This window comes from Lagopus muta, chromosome 1 (assembly GCF_023343835.1).
Source record: "Lagopus muta isolate bLagMut1 chromosome 1, bLagMut1 primary, whole genome shotgun sequence".
Classification (NCBI taxonomy): Eukaryota; Metazoa; Chordata; class Aves; order Galliformes; family Phasianidae; genus Lagopus; species Lagopus muta.
In genome coordinates, this window is record NC_064433.1 from 181,625,195 (window position 1) to 181,644,487 (window position 19,293).

A 19,293-nucleotide genomic window follows, 5' to 3' on the forward strand; every position below is an offset into this window, starting at 1 on the left:
TATGAAATTCTTTTGAGCTCTTGGAGCTGAGGGATACAACGCTTGATTAGGTTCCTTTGATCAGAAGACTAATATTACAGTCACATGAACTTCAGTACTGCAGATAACAGCACATATTTATTTTTTGCAAAAACACACACGGACACAAGCAGCATTTGTTTACACACTCAGATATGCACTTCCAGACAGGGAGGACAGAGCTGAGACACCAAAGTGACTAGTGCATTGAAATGGTTCTGAATGCCTCCATCAAATTTGGCCTGAAGAAATTTCTTGCACTCAATCAAACAAGGAGCTGCCTCGGTACTTAGCTACTTCTCACTGCTTAGGGAGAATGCATAGCAAACATCAGATTTATACTGCAGACAAGTTCAATACACTCATTACAGCCCTCTTCTACCTTTCAAATATGGAAAGTATTAAGAAAAAAGATGGAAAGATGAAAGCCATGGAAATACTTCAAAGTCCTATAGATATGTTTATGAGAATGTAAACTTGCATTCTAGTAATGGGAGAAAAATAATCAAACCAAGCATGCTTCTTTAAATAACAAAATCCACATCCATGAATGGGTCTCACTGTGTGAGCTCCTGTGTGTAGAGCTCAGGAACCAAGCATTCCCAAGAAGTCTGCAGTTTACCCCAATTTGCATGTGATGCTATTTCCTTTGCAGCTTGGAAATATTTTCTGTATCTTGCTTGCTTTCCAGTTGTACTGCATTCAGAGAGGGCAAGGAAGAAACCCCATAAAGTGCAGTAATCATCTAAGTACAATAACGTATCAAGGAATAGGCTCTTTGTATTTCATGGGAAAAAGAAGCATCTCTTGCATGCACTTCACAGGAATCTTGTACTTCTCAAACAAAATAAGGAGCTCTAATTATCTTTTCTGCTCAAGTTTGTCCAGTCAAACGACTTCTAAGAAGCACCAACCAGGCATTCATATATCTCATCTGCAGGATTTTTTAATTTTTAAAACTTTTTATTCTCTGGGATTTTGTTCTGCTTTCAGCCCTTAAAAGATTTAGGAACACATGACAACATCCTCTTGTTACCGTTCTGGTGGGGAGATAGCTTTTAATTAATAATCTCAGCATCCATTAGTGCCAGTACTGTTTACATTATGGCATTTCTAATGAATTCTAAACTAACTCCTATCACTCACAAGTGAGATTTTGTCATTAAACCATCTAACTAAAAACTCAAGTGTTTTACTACTTTATATTCATGCCTAGTTAAAAAGCAAATAAAAGATCAGCAATTACTCGAAACTGGAAAAAAAGGACAGATATATCACAATGGCACTCCACCAGTCCGTAACAGGCTGCATTTGAACATCACGTGTGTGTTTGGTCTTCCTCCTTGACACCATCCCAAAACTGCTGAGAAAGACACAGGGGTATGTGACAAGGGTAAAAAAATGGTAGAAAAATCTTCTTAAAGAAGTGCAACACTTGTCAGCCTGAAAAAGACAGCTGAGGAGTCATAAGAGTTCCAACAAAATCAGAAGCAGTACAGCAATGGTGGCCATCTCTTGAAAGTAAAAACAAAAGGCTACTTCATAAAACAAAAAGCGAGCTCAAACAACATGAAGATGCCTTTCATAAAATGCATAGTTAAATCATCCAACTCTCTGCCACCGGATACTGTGGATATTACAAATGTATGTGGGTTCAAGAAAGGACTAGAGAAGTTCACAGAAGAAAAATCTGTGGAGAGCTATTAAAGGCATAACCTCCTGTTCAGGAAATCTTCAAGCCGCAAAGCACTGGAGGCAGAGGAAGTATCACAGCATTCTTGCCTTGTCTTATCCCTACCCTAGACATCAGTGCTACGTGTGAGAGAAAAGAAAAAAAAAAAACTAACTCACAGCACAGCACTTACTCATATTTAGAGACAGGATGTAAGACCAGATAAATCTCGGGCCTGACCCAGTGTGGTTGTTCTTATGCTCTTCATAGGAAGATTTGTACATGTACATTGTGCAGTACACCGAGTGACTCAGGACCCCATCAGCTGTTCACCACCATCCCAGGAGGAGGCTGTCGCTCTCATGGCTGAACCAACTCACCTCTATGGTTAAGTGCTCTTTTAGCTGCTTCCCTGCAGGGTAACCTCCTTTAACCAAATACAATAACAAAGGAGAAGAAGCTATGTTAATGCTGTGACACTAAGGATCATGAAGATGTTCCATTTTGCTGGCTGAACTGTGGGAGATGTTCTTCAGAGGGTAAGTGACGATGGATAGATGGAGGATGTATCGTCTTTAATTGCTCCAAAGACAGCAGAGTGCACTGCTATTCCTTCAGTTATGTTACATGCCTGTCATCCTTCAGCAGAAGCTTGGTTAGTAATCTGTGCTACTGAGCATAATTTTAAGCAGTAAAAACTAGATGAATCGGTAGTAAATTAATAGGTGACAAAAGTTGACTTATGCTACCAAGCAAGCATTCAAAAGGCTGCCACAGAACACTGCCCATCCAGCTTCACTCCTGCCACCTTCAGTGCTCACATACATGTATTTTCTTTACCCTTTTCCTTCAAAACTTTTCCTAACTTAGCTCACAGCATGAAGGCAGTCACCAAATGAAAAGCTATTCAACGCTTGTTTTTTTTCGTCAGAGTTCAGTTCTCCTCAATCCTCTTCTCCTCCCTGTATTGCTTACTGCATACCATCCAAATCCTGTAATGAATATGGAATTATCTCATCCTTCACGCAAGCCAAGTCTATAAAGACAGCAAAATAAATGTATTTCCTTGTAACGTGCACCACCATTGCCCTATTTAACAGATGGAGATGCTGAAAGCAAGATTGCCTGAGGCCACACAGCACACTGATGATTAGGCAGGCCTTCCAGGGCCCCCGCTTCATGCCCACTGCTCCACATGCCATTCCTTCAGAGAGGAGACATTAACCAGAGCTGGAAAGAATGCAGCCCCTCACACCTCCCTGTCCACATGAAAGATGTAGCTTCTTTTCTCCCAAAGAGACATAATATTAAAAAAATAAGTTTTATATTAAATAGAGAAAAGAATCCTCTAACTTCATTAAGAAGAAAGCAAAACAAAAAACACTGATTTGATCCGTCTAACACAACTCCCTATAGAACATCAGTGCTCCGTATCTGTTTCAAGTTGGTCTCCAAGAACATGAAGAACACAATACACACAAGCATACTTAACAGTCACTTGCTGACGAGTAGATCAAGCATCTTTTTTTGGAACAAAAGAGAGGACAGAGCAATTAAGGTTTTCACAATTGATCTTTGTTTACTAATTAGAACAGTTTACATTTAAATAGCTTTAACAGAGAAATATGAAAAAATCTTATTTCTCAAAACCATGGTAACTCCCACTACCTGTGAAATCCGACTCTGTAACCTCATCAGCTTAATCTCGCCAATCAAGAAAACTGAGTTGCATACTTTATTGCATACTAGCTCCAAAAGAAGCCTGGGCAGGTTTTCTCCCAGGGAAAAGTCACTTGTTGCCATGTACAAAATGAAACTGGAATAGCTGATAATGATGCTTTGGGAGAATATCCACCCATCTTGTTTATACACACAGTGAAAAGCTTCAGTAAGTCAACAGGTCATTGGGAGGATGAAAGAAGAAAGAATAACACAGCAACACTCTGAACCCGAGCCAGTAATTTGTTATTAAGTCTTCATAAAGCAAAATCTGGCATGTAACCCTAAGACTGTACTTTTATCCAAAGAGTGACTGCAAAATTTCGCTGCTGTCACCATAAAATCATTTTCTCTCCAGCATGCCTTAACAACTTGTGCTTGCAGCATCAGGTTTGTGTGGCTCACAGCTCACTGATTGGTTGGATTTCCATTATAGCACACTCTCCTCTCCCTTTCCACAATGAAAAGCACCTCAAAGGACTTTTAGATTCAATTTCAAAAGTCTAGCAGTCCTTAACATATTGACCTCTTTATCCTCAATTTAATACAAGTGGGAACATTTTCTCAAAGTTACAACTCTTATCAAAAAAAGTGGGAAACCTTAGAAAGATTATTAAAAAGTTCTGCAATGGGATGCAATTTTGAAATCATCGATTCTTCTGAAAACAGAACTAGAATTCTCTGTAGGTGAAAAAGTTGTTCATTTAGTCTAGGAAATATTTATGGCTTCCACTGAGAAATAGGAACTGAAGTTATAGGGCAAGTACAAAAGACAGATTTTGGAGCTTGCTCTCCAAATGCAGCATGTGAAACACTTAACTGCAAGGTCTGCTTCTTTCAGTGTGTTCTGTACAACTATTACAATGCTTTTCCAAACATTGAAAGTAAATATTAATCAATGAACAGCCTACAAGTTTTTGTGTTACTCAGGACAGTACACAAACAGCCAAGTAAAACATCTTCCTCCCAGCTTCACTGACATGAGTTTACAGAGTACATTTAAATATCAGCTGCTTGAGGAAAAACATATAGCATTAAACACATTAAATATAATTCATTTGCTTTAATCCCTTCATTTGTGAAGTGCCCTTGCTGCTAAAATGGCTAACGGTATTCTTGGCTGCATCAGGCAAAGGAACATCAGCAGACTGAGGAAAGTGATCCTTCCTCTCCATTCAGAGCTGGTGTAACTGCACCTGGAGTCCTGTGACCCACCAGTACCAGAGAGATGTGCACACACTGGGAAGAGCCTGATGAGGGGCCATCAAGATGGGGAAGGGACTGGAGCACCTTCCCTATGAGGAAAGGCTGAGGGAGCTGGGACTGCTCAGCCTGGAGAAGAGGCTCAGGAGGGATCTAATGGTTGGATGAGAAAGTTAAATATATAATTGTACAATATTAATTATAACCTGGGTAAAGACTGTGCTCACCATTAGTGTGGGAAGTAGTAATTCATAAATAGTATGGAACAGAGAATTAATATAAAGGATGACATATCCTCATTGCACATTATTTTCCTGTTGGTTTTGGAGTACACCAAGAAACATACACAGGTGTTAGGGAAAAAGAAAAGCACAAATTAACTCAAAAAAAAGAGTGGCTTACAGTACCAAATTCTCATGACATTCAGGCTGCCTTCATTTTTTTCCTCCTATTTCAACATGAAAAATAAAACTTCCCTTTAAGAAAAACAATCCAATAATAACCCTCAAAAATTCTTCCTTAGCAACAGAATTAAGTTTTCATTGTAAGAAGTCTGAGTTTTCCAGTGGCTAACAGATTACACAGCTGCTAACTTTACACGTTTGTATATAGCTTCCAAAAAAATACACCTAAGGAAGTGATTTTAAAATTAATGGGTTTTTGCTACTGAATAAAAGAAAAATGTCAGAACAAATTTCTGGGTGTGCACTGAAGTCAGATGCTGGTTTTCACCATCTCCCCAAGAGAAGCAAAGCTTTAGACAGTTATGACTTCTAGAGGCTTTCAGATTGAAGTTGTGATAGCTTTCAAATGTATGTGTGAGTGACCATCGCAAGAAAAATTAAATAGAAGAACATGTAATGCAACAGCACAAAACAATACAGTTATCTGAACATTTCCTCTTCACTATCATCTGCATGGCTGCAAAAGGCCCTCCTAAACCCCGGCTGGATCAAACTTATCACTGACACAAGTTATTTTAAAATTAAAAGCAGAAGGCTATGCAACACAGATAGCATTCATGCTAATATGAGGCAATCTGAAAACTACAAGATAAAGCTTTTCCCTTCAGTAAGAACTGTACAATAACAGAATGACACACCTAGCATTAACTGGAAGTAATGTATAAAAGGAAGACTGCTGTAACAAACTCAGAGATATCAGAGGCACGCTACATAGTCTACATTAAAAAGTGACAGGTAGAAGAGTTATTTGTTACTTGGCCTTTAAAGAATAGCATTTCATCATTTAGTTAAGCACTGCAGCAATCTCCATGCACAAGTGAGCAATTTCATAATACAGACAATTGTGTATCTGAGCTGAATTTTGACCTCAATAAATATGTCTATACTATCATGACAAGTTTTCACAATGGTCCATGGATTGCTTTTTTCTTTTGGCCATGACATTTTAAATCTTAAAAGATAAACAAAAGAACAACGCTATTTAGTTTCTAAGATTCTGAAAAGGCATTATTTGTATAATTCTCCCTTATGAGTACATCTTGAAAAGAACAAATCCCAAGAACGAATTCTGAAGCAGGATGCTTCTTCCTTTTTCCTGTCTCTGGAACACTAAGGACTGAATCTGGGCTGACAATTTCTGGTTAGCTTAGAAGCACTGTGGTATCTCCTCTCCTTCTAAACACCTCCCACATCATCCCTTCAAATATGTCTCCGTTTTCAAATGGTAGCACTACTATTGAGCTTCTCTCTGTGACTCCTGAGAAAAATTACATTAGCCCCCAAATCAATCTGATATACCAAGGGAATAAAGTAAGTTTTCTACTCGGTCACATTACTTCTTTAGAACTCCTTGGTCAATGCCTGCTAACAGGAACCATTTTTACTGCCCTCATCTGAATGATTAACAAATGGAGCAGCCTGCCCTTTCAGCAATTTTCAGTTTAACAAGAAATTATCAGAACTGTGAACTGCAAATAAGAAAATCCCTCAAACAACACAGAATAACAGCTCCAAAGCCACTTTTCCTCTTGATATTATCCTTTCAAATATTTGCAGATACCTGCAACAAGACACTCAGAAGACAACTCAAAACGAGGAAGTGTGTGGCGGACAAACAGGAGGCTGTGCTGGCCTTCAACAAGACCTGGACAAACTGGAGAGCTGGGCAAAGGGGAACACAGTGAGGGTCAACAAGAGTAATCGTAGAGTCTTGCAGCTGGGGAGGAATAATTGTATACGTCAGTACAGGTCAGGGGCTGACCTGCTGCAGAGGAGCTCTGCAGAAAATGACTTAGAGGTCCTTGTAGACAACAGGTTGGCCATGAGCCAGCAGTGTGGGCAAGAAGACCAATGGAATCCTGGGATGCATTAAAAAGAACATGGCCAGCAGAGCGAGGGAGGTGATTATCTCCTTCTATTATGCCCTGTTAGGGAACATTTGGAATACTGTGTCCAGTTTGGCACTTCTCAGTTCAGAAAAGGCAGGGATCTCCTGGAAAGAATCCAGGAGAGGGCCACAAAGATGAATAAGGGCCTAAACATCTCCTTCATGAGGAAAAGCTGAGATAAGGAGTTCTTCAGTCTGGGGAAGAAAAGGCTGAGAGGGGATCTCATCACTGTTTAGAAACATCTGAAGTGTGGGAGTCAAGTGAAGAGGGCAGAGTCTTTTGAGTTGTGCGCCATAGCACAGCAAGGGGCAATGGGCACAAACTAGAATACAAGAAGTTCTATATTAATGCAAGGAAGAACTTATTTTACTGTAAGAGTGACAGAGTACTGAAACAAGCCCAGGGAGGTGGTGAAGTCCCTGTTTTTGGGGATATTCAAGATCCACCTAGACATTTACCTGTGCAAACTGTGGACTCGATGTTCTCTAGAAGTCCTTTCCAACTCCTACAATTCTGTGATCCTGTGAAAATACTGAAGGATCTGGAATTGACAGAATAAGCCCACTGGACTGCTGCTGCAGCTGTCAGTAATCAAAGACTTGAGTTATTTGTAGCTTCTTTTAACAAGATCTAGCTTTAGTAGATTTGCTGCATAATCACCATTAACATTTCTCTTTCATGCCAAATAACCCATCTCTGGACCTCAGAGAAGCCTTAATATTTAAGAGTAAAAGAAAATTAAAAAAATCTGGAGATCAGATTAGAAAGAGGGTTTCAGCAGCAAGTAACATTTTTTACTGTCTTGAAAAGCAGCAGAAGGATGACAACCTTAATTGACAGGGAAGTGCAAAGACAAAGGAAAATGAAACGAAGGAAGCACACATTAATGTACATGAAAAAAATCATCTCAATTACATCCACACAGCAATAGGATATACATTATACATTACATCAGTAATGCACATTATCAAAAAGGACACAGTCACCATAAAGAACGCAATAGGGAAAGCTACTTTTCTCTCGTAGAATAAAAATTACTTTCACCAGGTAACATAACAAAGTATAGGACACAGGACGAGCATTTAGAATAGGACAAAAGAACTCTCCTTCATGCAGCACACACACGAATCACAAAACTCATTGCTCACCCTCACAAACTGCTGTGGTGTCCAACAGAACAACTGGTTTCAAAAGCAGGTTAGATAAATACATTCCTGAAATAGGGTTATTTGAAGACACTTGGAGGAACTGTAGCAGAATTCTACTGTAATGGAGAAGTCCTCCTACTGTATTAAAAAAAGTACTGTAAAAATATCCATCTGTTTTAAGATTCCGTCCCATAAAAAAAAAAAAAAACTTTTTTAAAAGTACCAAAAATAAAACAAATCCAAACAACTTTAAAAAATATTATTAAATGCATTTCAGATAGTCACTTTTTTTTGTTTTAACTCTAAACTAAAGTCACGTGTGGGAACTAACATGGAAATGAAATGTCTCATAATATGTAACTGCCCCATAAATACACATACACAGCAAAAGGCAGGCCATACTTAATTACTATCTGTGTAGATAGATACAAGCAGAAGCTAAAGAAGATAAAAGCTCCAAAACCATAGTCTTTATCTTACTGAATAATGAAGAAAATAAGAACTGGTCATGCAACCACTGTAATTTTCAGTATCTGCCAAGAATACATGGAATTTGATACAGATAAACTCCAACCCACAAGTGAAGCCCATCACAGTCCATATCCCTATACACTGAACTGAGAATCTGCTGTATCTCCCAAAGGAAAAAATATACCGAGATTTGAATCAGTTAATATTTAGAAATTTAAAAAAAAACTAAACACAAAAACTAAACAATAACAAAAAAAAAAAAAAAAAAAAAAAAAAAAAACATTCCTACCATGAACAGTACTACTAACAGCATTAATAAACCATGGTTCAGTGCAAAAAAAAAACCACTGCCACCATGTATTTTATTCCATTGGTATTAATGTTGTTTTCTAAGTGCCATTTCAGTTTACAAAGGGACAAGAGAAACATCTGTCAGCATGAAATTCTTAGGGGTACATTAAATGTTCGAGAAAATACTGCAAGACTGACTTCTTATCCAGCGACACATTGCTCACAGTGCTTCATAATAACTGCTGAAGACAAGTGACAGAAGTAGACATGAGAGTAGGTTTTTATTGGGCAACAGTCTTGAAGTCACAAGGTGTACTGCAAATTGGAGCTTTGCATAGAGAACAAATCAAAAGGACCTGAATTGCCAACGAGTGCAATTTTGACACTGTGCATAATGCTATTTTACTGGAAATACATTTGGAAACTGTCAGAAAGCTGGTGGGAAAAAAAAAAAAAAGTGATTGGCAATGTTATTTTTGCAAATTGACAATGATTACCACTCCCAGGCAGGTTAGGGACATGTTGTATTAAAGAACAAAAGAACTAAGTAAACATAACAAGGAATTACACCACTGCTAGGCTGTGGCAATGTAAATAAAATAAGAACCATTTGATCTCTAATTTGCTATCTTTTAACTTCAATCAGAAGACAGTTAACAGAAATAGTAGCATTATATACATGATTATTGATAGGTATAAGAAAAATCAGAAGTTCTTCAGTTTGTACTGAACCAAAGGATTTAAGTGAAGGAGAACTAAGATAGCTAAAAACTAAAGAGTGGATCCTGCAATTTGTCGATTACATTTATTAGCAGCAGAACCCATCCAGAACTCATCTCTTGGGATAAGAAAAGAAGATTTTCTATGAAACTTGCTTTTTCAATTCCCAATATAACAGGAAGGAAAAAAAAAAAAAGCTAAACAAATTACTTGAACATTCATGTTTTTATCTTCAGTTCTATACTCTAAGGAAAAACTTAAGGTCATAGGTGGAAAAGCACTTGGGGGCTCTGGTGGATGAAAGCTTGACCTGATCCAGCAGTGCAGGTGTGCAACCCAGAAGGCGAACTGTATCCTGGGCTGCATCAGGAGGGGTGGAAGAAAGGGCAGAGCAGGTGACCGTCCCTCTGTTCTGTCCTCATGAGGTCGCATCTAGAACTACCTAATGCCTCTCTTGAAAGCATCATAAAATATGGGCACTGAACTATAAAACGTCCTCAAGGTGCGTTCTCCCAAGTCTACATACTTTCAAGTAATGTAAGCTTGAAGACTTGATGGTAGACCAAAAAATTGTCTATGTAAAGAAAGAAGGAACGAACATGACCTAAAAGCCCAGCTGAGCAGCAGTTTGGGTATTAATACCTTAAGTCCAACAAGTAAGCGACAGTGATCTCAACCTCATTTGAAAAATAGCAATCCAGAAGATTTAAGAGTTTTCATGAGTACTTTTTATTCCTATTTGCAATATACTTTACATATTTATATATAAATGTTTTATTAACCACTGCACATATTGTTATCAAAAGTAATAGTTACTACTACCTATTTTTTCAGTTTCAGCATCCCATTCAAGTCTGATGGTAAAACTAGGAGAAATGCTGCAGTTAGTTTAATAAGCACCACAAATGCATGAAGAACTTATTCAAGACTCATGAATCTCTATCTAGGATTTATTATTACGTATTTAAAAACTGGATATTAGGATACATTACCTTTATTTCATAAACCTATTGCTGTAATTCAGTACTGAAATAACAAGGAACTGAATGCACTTCAGCAAACTATCACTGTAAGAGCCCTATCTGAGAGGGGAAGAAAGCTCAAAAGTCACACTTCCACAATTCCAAAAAATAAAACTGTTACAGAAGATATGACAGATGTGCCATGCAAACAAACCTTTGCTGTCACTGGTAACTTGTACATTAACTGCTGCTGTAATCTGACGTGCAAGCAAGTTGTCTCTGCCATCAATATTTTCATGCTGTGTCACCGTTTTCCCCTACTGACCAACTTTTGTAGTTGTGCTTCAAATTCCAGGTTCCCTGTTCTCTGCCAGCATGAGCATTCCTTACATACGTGTAACGAACCAAGTCAGAGAACTAAGCCACATTAATAACTACTCTGCGCAGATCAGCAGTTAGTTTAGTACCCTGATCTGGTGGAGATGGAGCTGAATAAACAGCAATGCTAATACCACTTACAGGACAAGAGGGAGTGGAAACAAGGTCTGAAGAAGCAGGGACAGGCATTGGAGGTTTAAAGTTTGGTTAGTAGTAGATCTGGTTAAAAAATACACATCAAAATGTGACTTTCTAATAACCTCATTTGGTTAGAAATTCTGGGACAACTTCTGGACAGCTGATTCACTCCTCACTCTTCCTCATGGGAGAGGGCAGAGACTGAAGTGTTAGAAGAAGAGATATAGAATAAATAGATAAATAAATATTCAAGTTTAATGCATAAGTTTCATGAATATATAAATTCAAAAAAAAAAGTCTGACAAAATAACTTCAATAATTCCATGTCTATTTAGTATAAAATTAAATGGAAGAATAACAAAAAGAAAGCAGCTTGTGACAAGGAAAGCTGTACTCAAAATTGATAAATTAATCAAGGAGTATGCTCACATAACTAAGGAAATATATATTCATCTTAAAGAAACAAATAGTGATCCAACAGGCCAGTCAGTCTCATCTCAGTCCCTGGAAAGGTGATGGAACAACTTGTTCTGAATGTCATCTCCAATCAACTGAATGAGAAGAAGGTTATCAGGAGTAGTCAACATGGATTCACCAAACGGAAACCAATGCTCAACCAACCTAGTAGCCTTCTACGATGTCATCACTGGCAAATGGAGGGAGTCTCCCTGTCCCTGCTGGCCTCTTCTGATGGAGCCCAGGATACCAGTGGCCTTCTGAGCTGCAAGAGCACACTGCTGGCTCACGTTCAGTTTTTTATCCACCAGTGTGCCCTTGTGGCTAAGAAAGCCAATGGTATAATGGGGTGCATTAATAAGAACAGGGCAAGCAGGACAAGGGAGGTGATCCTCCCTTCTACTCTGCCCTGGTGAGGACACATTTAGAATTCCCAGTTCTTGGCTTCCCAGTCCAAAAAAAGCAGGGATCTCCTAGGAGTCCAAGAGAGGGCCACAAAGATGATTAAGGGCCTGGAGCATCCCCCATATGAGGGAAGACTGAGTAACCTAGGTCTGTTCAGCCTGGGGAAGAGAAGACAGGGAGGGGATCTGATAAATGTTTATAAATACCTAAGAGGAGATGGGAGACAAAAAGATGAGGCCAGGCTGTTCTTTGTGGTGTCTTCACTGCAAATACCCAAACAGAAAAATGTCATTACCTGACATTTTCCAAGGCTACACAAAAAAAAAAAAAAAAAAAAAAAAAAAAAAAGCCAATTCTGCAACGTATTTATTGTATAGCGTGTGGTTACTGATGTCGTCAGTGAGTGACCTATATCCCACAGTAGTAAGTTGGGGTGGTTTGTAGTTGGGACATATGCCAAATGAAGGAATTTATATATTGTGTGGCATAGCTAACAGGGAACTGTCTGAATCTTCATTCCTAACATACAGAATGACACAGGAAGAACCATCCTTTCTTAACTGATTGCCTCCTGTGCCAATGAAGGACACAAGTATTGCAGCTCCTGTTTCTTCTACACATTCTCTTACCTACTGGTATCAGCCCAATGGAGATGGCCTTATCCTCCACAAAAATAAATAGGAAATGAGCTGTTTAAACACATGGTTCACAGATATCAAAGAAATATATGGTCATATAAGTGTGCTAGGAGAAAATAAAGACCAACATTTATCAAGATGCAGTCAGAAACCTAACTAATGAACTCTATTTCGTCTGTCTACTATAAGAGCTCAAGCAAAAATCCCTTTTCTGACTTACAGACATGCTTTTAGAAGACAGCAGGATAAATTCCAAACTTTGTTCAGAATTGCTGACCTGTTTTTAAATCAGCATATGCCTGAATCTTCCATCATGCATAAAAACTTCAATGAGCAAAATAAGTCAATCACTCCCTCAGTGTTCACAAAGCGGTATCAGCAGAACTGACTGTGGCTCCACAAGAGCTGAGCTCAAGTTCACAGCTAAGGAAAGCAGTTTTGATTACACACATCAAGAATTTGCTTTAAATGAAACTAGTAAAAACAACAGCAAATGATAAGAAAATTAAATATGATCAACAATAACTACTTGTGCTATTGATTGGAGGCAAAAAGATATACAAACAAACTTCACTGCATCCCCAACTACAGGAAACCAAAGGGTGAAAGGAAGATTTCTCTGAAGCACAAAGAATAACTAAAATAAGAGTCTTATTTGTCCTTGCAACTCTACAAGAACAACACACTGAATCTTCTTGCTTCTACTTGTTATTTGGTTTGTCCCCTCTCCCTCCCCATTACACTCATTTCTCCTACAGCTCTTTTACAGAAGAAGAATAATCCTGTTGGCGATAATCTAATTCCACTTACTTTTGTCTTTCAGTGAACAGAAGTTCCTTTTCAGACAGTACAATGCACACCCAGTGTGCAAACCTCTCCTCTTTGAGAACCTCGATAAATACTAAATATACAACGCTGTAGCAAATATCAGATGTACAATGTTGTGGCACCTTGTATCCCACTTGAGTACTACACTGAAAGGACATAAGACTTCTGAACGCATGCAGAATTTCCTCACTCTTTTCCCATGCTTGAATCATACTAAGAAAAAACATCACTGCAATGTGTTGCTGCAGCTTCTGGTGTCCTGTGAAAGTTAAGTTTGCATAATTCAGGATAGGGAACCAATTAAAGTTGATAACGTGACTGATATGGAAAACCATACCAATATAGCTCAAGGTTCGTAACATGCTGTGAAACACGTTATCTTTCTAATGAAAGTTATTTGCACTTCAAAGGGGACCAAAGGGAGTTTAGCTCACAACCCAACAGTACTCCGATTCATATTAACAGGGAAGAAGGTGGGGCCATTTCTCTTAAGTTCAATGTTTACTTTATGGGTACTGCTTATGACATCCCCAAACTCTTACACCTTTCATCACGTTTGAGGAATTCGCAGTTCCAGATAGTCAAAAGAAGACCATAAACAATGATTTCAATTAATAAGCTGATATCCCACAGAGGACAATAAAGAAATCAGACCTGTACACATTACAATACTATTTCTGTTTCTTCTATTTTTTTCTGCTACTCCCCTGAACATTTAAAAGCAATTTTGAAAAATGACCAAGAAACCAGAGAAACTCTTAGCAGAGAAGACAGGAACAGTTTGTTCAGTCTAGCAAAGGGTATGATTATTCCACAGGAAAATACAAATAAACAACGGTGCAGAAGAATTGAGTGAAAATAAAATGAGCATAAACAAGTTAGAATTTCCAGATTAAATTTATTTTTATTAAGTTACTCAACCCTCAAGAGTAACATGGTTTTAGAACAGTCTTCCAGGAGAAACAGTAAGGACAAAAAGTATTTTTTAAATGGAGTTTGATATGTAGGGATTACTTGATACAACACTAGGAGGAGATTGAATTTAACAACAAAGAAAACCATGCTCCTAAATGCTTAAGTTCCCCGTATTCCAAATGTAAGTATAATGGCAGTTTTGAGACTATGAAACAAAATATAGAAGCAGTGCCATAGAACTGCTTCACATACCACTTCAGTAAAAAGGACTGCATTGTCCTCCACATTTTTGACAAGGGACAAATGCAAAGTTATTTACTATTACAGGAAATTGCAAGTTGCTGTAGCGCTTCTGCCCACGAAATCCCAAGAGATCTATATAATGTCAGTGACCACAGCATCATATTTTCCATTGTAGTAAAGACAATATTCATGAAGCAGCTGGTTTCTTATTAATAGAATACATTACTCTTATTCATAGCAAAAGAAGCATGTCATAGACAAAAAACCAGCTAGACCATTAAGAAATAGATTAAATTTGCTCTTTTCAGAAATCACTTTAGAAGTTTGAAAATCCTAGTTTAGAAAAAAATTGAACAGAATTTTCTTATAGCACAGACATCATTTCATATGCCATTTGAAACTCTAAACTGCTCCTCTGGTAACCTGACATCATGCAATTACAAGGCCTCTCTAAAGAATACTTGTTGCCTCAGTTTTAAGGCACAAGAACACCCGTGCTGAGTCACTTAAAGGCTTTATTAACACAGCAGTGGTTACTGATATCATGGGAATTCCCTTGCAGGCATTCTTGGTTCAAAATCAAACATCATGTGATGGACAGAAAGTACTGTGCTCTGTAACAGACCACCACATGCCAGTGCTTACTTTCTCAACATATATTTGTTAAAGATAATATAATGCAATACAGACTGCAGCTGCTTTAAACACTAGAGGAAGCAATTAAGCTCTTTCTCTGGCCAAGAACCAGCTTATCCGTGGTATCTTTGCAAGAAAGCATGAACACTGCTGAAACTGTTTGCAAGAATTACACTCACAATCTGCAATCGCTCTGGAACCGGCAGCAGGAGTTGAGCAGGACAGTATGAAAAGCAGAACAGTGGGGGAGCAAATGACTTCAAAACATAAACACAAATTACCAGGTTTTAACTTCCTAGCAGGAAACGTCTTCCTCCATTTGGAAGAAAATTGACCACTTATTTAGAGACTAAGAGAGGTAAACTGTTGTGCCCCATCTCATCTAACTTTACTGAGGAAGGCAACTTCAGCATTAAATAATGTAATCCATTCACAAAGGCGGTGTGAGTTATGTCTCAGATTCTCAGGACGAAGCTGTACTTATATTCTAAGTTCACAACCACAGTATCACATATGGAATATGAAGCATTGGTTGCTTTACCCAGAGTTTAAATTAATAAATGAGAATGACTGCTACTGAAATTCAGTGGTTATTATTCAATGAACTCATTGCTGCCCCATTTGGGATCTGGAAAAAACATTTTAAAGATACAACCACATGAAAACACACAAGGCCAAGATATCTGGGAAAATGCAGCTCTTTGGAAAGATAGATAAAAATTCCCAAGATAGATAACAAGATCACAGATTCTTATGCTATCATTTTGTTCTCATTTTTTTTCTAGCCCGTTGAGCCCAAAGGCTTCAGCACATAAGAGAGGCTCATCACTGCACTTTTATAATTAGATTTATGAGACAAAAATCATTCCTGAATACCGCATGTCCAAACAGCTTAGTGAAATAGTCTTTTCTGTGCAGAATTTATATAAAAGCACTGATAAAAAGACACAGTCCCCTGCAAATAAGGTGTTTCCATCTCATCCCCGTTTCTCTATGTGTTACATAGCAAAACAAAACTGAGGATTTCATGTCCCATTTTTACTAGGAGATTCGTAACAACTCCCTCTCAAAAAAATAAAAATTAAGAGTGCTAGTAGTCATAAATTCCTAAAGATATCTGTTAAATCATACTTATCCTGCACTACAGCTCTGCGCTACCATTTAAAACACTTTAGAAGGCATGGCTTTACTTAAATCAACCACAGATACACTGAACTTTTGGTAATTGTACAGCTGAAATCTTTGAATGCATGAAGTTGTAGCTAGAATTGCAATTAAGGTGGAGAAAGAAGGCCTTAAAATCAGACAGCAAAACTGAAGGCTTCTGGACAGAGATAAGCCATGAGATCAGTTGTACAAAATGCATTATTACCTCTTTGGACTGTTTGATACAGTATTCACTAAAACTCTGGCAGAACAGTATGCCTTCCTATAGAAATTAAAAGCAAAAAATTGTAACGAAATGCTCCATATGATATACATGAAAACCCCCAAAACTAGACTGCATTTTTTAAAAGGCAATTAATGATAAGGAATGAAATTCCAAAGCATACTACACGCAGACGTGTATAAGAAAAACGGACTTGAATTTTAACTGAAAATGAGCAAGAATCAATGGAAAGGAAAAAAATCGGTTTTGATTCATGAGTCCAGTTATAGATAGACTTCACTAAACTAAGCAATTAAGCATAAGCAGTTTAAACATGCATCTATCTGAAAGATCTTTAAAATTAGCTGCCTGAAGAAATTACAAAATCAACAGCTGGGTAACCATTAATAATAATCAAGAAGGCTAATTGTACCAACAAGATTATGTTTTTTAAAAAGTGTGTTGGTGGAGTTCTTGTTGTTTTTTCTCTTAACTTATAAGTTCAAGACAAGAAAACCCTCCCACAGATGCATCAAATAAAAATATTCGATCCTACATAACTGTACCTACATACAGAGGTGAAGTCTCTGCAGAAACATAACTTCTAAGACAGCATATGCATCTCTTATATGTGTAAAATGAGCCTTTCTTGAAAGAGTTCTTGAAAGAGCAGTATATTGAGTGCCACAGTTAATTTTAAAATTAAAGGTAGTGCATCTCTGAAAGCACAAACTGTAGGATAAGGCTGAAGTAAGCATGATAGCCATGCAAAAGTGAAGTTACCACCCTACTAACCTGGAGCATACAATCTGTGCTTGTTTACAGTACTCCCCAGAAGTTTCACATATTTAGAAAGATAAGGAGACAGTGCAAAATACCTTAGGGAAAAGCTGCTAAGGATTTGACATCAATCCTAGCATTATTTGCTCTCACAACAGTCAACTGCTGCTTCAGAGAGCACCCTGTGAGTCTCGTGCACTACATTTTCCTTTGGAAAGAAGGACTCTTCAGAATGAATGTAGCAGAGCCACAATAAAGCAAAATGTGACCTCATCTTGGGGTCACCCCATCAATTAAAATGCAAAATGGTCACAAGCTACATTAAGCATATCTGTTCTACCTCCAATTTGTGTCAGTTCTCTCATCATATATTTTTCAACTTTGCATTTTTACCATCACTGTTTAGATATTGATTTGTGAACAATATCCTGTACATTATTATTTAATATGAAAGTTTAATTCTGAAAAGCTGCGCCTGCATCACAGATTCAATTAATATCTTACATTTAAACAATTTAAGAAATTATGTAATTTTCTAACTGCAGTAAGTAAGCAGTTATTCTGTCTCCTCCCTAAGTGTGATTAGGAAGGAAATATTCCAAAACTTATTTCCGCTAAATCTCTGGGACAGGACTCTGAGTTTTTTCCCCTAACAAAAGTGATCCTCCAAAATGACATGCAAAGGCAAAATCATAGATCACCTGAAAAGACAAACCATGGTAAGTACTGCTTGCTGCTCAAGGCTGGTGGATTATTAAATCAGGACTGGGCACAACAGTTCAGCACTGAAATCAAATACTACACCATTCAATTAGATTTTCAAAAAGAGAAAAAAAAAATTAAATATTTTAAAGTTACAAATATTTTAAGCCCCACTGATTTTGATGCTAAGGCAGGAATAAACAGCGTGTTTTAACAAATCAAAGGTTCTCTACTCGAGAAATCCCAGGATAGTTCTACTTATATGGCCACTGCACAGCATCTGCATGGAGCCTGTACACTATAAAGAAAGGATTTCTATTTCACCGAGAAAAAACGCAGGCATTTTCCCAGTTGTCCTAACACAGGAACGGAGGCAGCATTGAACGTGTGGTCACGAAACTAAGGGATTTGAAGTGAATAGAAGAAATATTTCTTGCTATGCAAGAGCAAACTGCTTTTTCTTAAGGCTAAAAGACATGATAGGCTTCAAGCCAGCATTTTAAAGTTGCAAACAGAAAAAAAAAAAAAGCATCGTGTCAACCACTGTAACATTTGAATTAAAAAGTTTTGAAGTTGAGAGGACTTGGAGGTTAAGTAGTAATCATGTGAAACAGAAATAGCACTTGTCCTTGAAGAGGGTCAGAACTGTTAAAGGTCTGAATCTAGCAAGGATTTTCAAGTAGTCTCCACAAAGATAATGGGAAAACTCACTTCAAAATGAAGGTCTAAACTATTTCTCATAAAGAAAACTCATCCTTCAGTATTCTTTTCTTTGACAACTTAAGAAGAAAGATGTTCCAAATCAAACATCAATAAAAAAAGCAGTCAATCTCCACGCCAAATAAGTACCCATGCAGCATCCTCTCCTGTCCTTACTCCTGGTATGCACCACCTTGGAGAACCATGTTTGTAGGAGTACATTTTTATTAAACTAACACGTTTACCCAAACTCAGTCTTTCTGTTTGATGGAGAAAGGTTTTTAACAAAAAGAAAACCTAAGAATCAAACTTTTTTATGCTCTGGTAGGAAAAAGGTACCACTGAGTTTCTGTTTTTTTACATATAGATATATATGCATACACAGACACAGAGATTTTCTGTGTAATCTATCATCTCCTATTCTCTGGGTATGGATACAGGAATGTATTGAATTTAAAACAAATTTCTAATTTACTTAAGAGGTTAGACATGTATCCAGCTACTCCCTAAAAAAAGAGACAACTCTGGAAACACGTGCACTTCTGTGAG

General features: G+C 37.7%; 1 protein-coding gene across 1 annotated transcript in view; it reads right to left on the bottom strand.

Annotated features, from left to right (window-relative positions):
- ARHGAP42 (Rho GTPase activating protein 42) overlaps positions 1 to 19,293 on the bottom strand; it is a 157,258-nt gene that overhangs the window by 136,544 nt on the left and 1,421 nt on the right. The gene's annotated exons all lie outside the window — the stretch shown is intronic.